The sequence below is a fragment of the Rhinolophus ferrumequinum genome, chromosome 8, assembly GCF_004115265.2.
Source record: "Rhinolophus ferrumequinum isolate MPI-CBG mRhiFer1 chromosome 8, mRhiFer1_v1.p, whole genome shotgun sequence".
Classification (NCBI taxonomy): Eukaryota; Metazoa; Chordata; class Mammalia; order Chiroptera; family Rhinolophidae; genus Rhinolophus; species Rhinolophus ferrumequinum.
Window position 1 is genome coordinate 17,341,195 of NC_046291.1, and position 1,942 is coordinate 17,343,136.

Below are 1,942 nucleotides of genomic sequence, written 5' to 3' on the forward strand. Positions count from 1 at the left end.
AGGCTTCCCAGTGCAGGAACGGGCCTGAGGCTCCCTCCAGTGGCCATTAAGGGTACTGCAGGGACTCGTGCGTCCTGGAAGAGGTTCTAGTGGGCGGCAGGCTGAGCCAATTTCCAAGGCCTTGTGAGACACGGTTAATTGGGCACTTAGAGGCAGACTGCTTATTAAAAGCTCCAGGGGAGTGGCGGAATGGAGACCTGGTGGCCTGTGTTCCCATCATCAATTACTCCTCCTGGTGGATTGGAGCTGGTCCAGAGCTCCTTAGTGACCTGCAGGTGGCCAGTGGTGGCAGCAGCCAGTGAGACCCTGGCCCCAGGGTGTGGCTCAGTGGAAGGGGCACTGGACAAGCAGCCAGGATATTTGGGCACACTAGGGACTAGTCAAGAGAATTCCCCTCTCAAATCCCCTGTGTTCCCTTCTTTAGCGTGGGCCTCTGGAACAGATGAAGTCTCTGGATGCCTTCTCACAGCCCGGCATACTCTACCCCGTGTCCTTACTTCCTGGGTCTGCAGTGCTATCCTGTCCAACCCCCTGTAGTGGACCTGCTGTTAATTCCTCTTCCTGACGCTGGCAGGGCAGGTGAGTGCCTCACCTAGGGTTCCACTTGCCCTTTAGAATGACCCGGCCCTCTGGAAGTTCTGTTCTGCTAACCATTATGTCTTCCTCTCTGATTTGAGCACATGTCTGGAGGTTCCAGCCCCTGTGGAGTTGGGAAGCAGTGGTTCCTGTCCTGGGGATCTGGGTCTGAGGACTAGGACTACAGGCATCTGTATTCACCGGGCTTGCTTAGTTTACTCCCCTCTTTTTTTTCAAGTCAATGAGCCCCACGAAAGAGTGAGAATGAACATTCATGTTTCTCTCGAGGACTCTCCAGCCTCTGATCTCACCAAACTGACCCCCAGTCTTTATGAAATAGAAGCTGAATCTAATTGAAAATAAAAATAAATAAAGAATAGTCCTCTTTTCCCTGAAGAGAAGAGATGGTGGGCGTCTCTGCAGAGGCAGGCCCAAAGCACGGATAAACCAACTAGAAAACAAAGATGAGAAAAAATTCTCCTTTCACCTGCATGTAAAACATTGAGGCGGAATAGCCTCAAGAGCTTCTGATCTGGGCCTGAGTTTCCACTCATGATCCCAGGCCAGTTGTTTGGCCTCCCTGTGCCTCAGTTTCCTTGTCTATAAAATGGGGTAGTAATGCCTACCAGACCAAGTTATGTGACTATCAGTGATTATGTATGTAGACTGTCTAGCACGCTGCTTGTGTGTGTTATCAGGAGGAAGTAAAAATTATTGACTATATGTGATATGCCAGACCCTGTGTGATATGCACAGGGCCTCATTTACAATAAACTAACGAGATGGTCATTATTACCCCCATTTCACAGATAAGCAATCCAAGGTTCAGAGAAAGTGACAATTCAATTCATAAAAGCTGGCAAAAAGATGTCTACCATGTCTATCTGCTTCTAAAGACTGGGGGCTTATCTAGAAAGGCATAGCTGGGGTGGAGGCAGGGCCCTGCTGAAGGTAGGCTCCTGAGAAAGCATGAGACCTTGTGAGATCAGAGGAAGGGAAGACAAGAGGAAAGGAAGCTGCAGGGACAGGCATTAAGGAGGAGACTCAGGGCTCTTGAGATCTGGGGGCCATCTTGTATCACCATGCCCTTTGCAAGCAAGGCAGCTGAGCTCAGAGAGGGAAAGGAGCTTTCCACAAGTCACTTGACTTCTTAGAGTCTGGACGGTCCAAAGATCCAGGGATAGAGAATTCTAGAATAGTCACCAAGAGGCTGACAAGGCTGGACATGGTCTCCAGGGTGCATTTGGGAAGAATCCAGGGCCTGGCCACAAGTGGCACAGGAAGCAGGACCACAGAGGGCAGCGGTGTCACCCTCAAAGAGGGAGTGTGTGGGGAGAAGCCTGAAGGCCAATATGGGGCCTCCTGC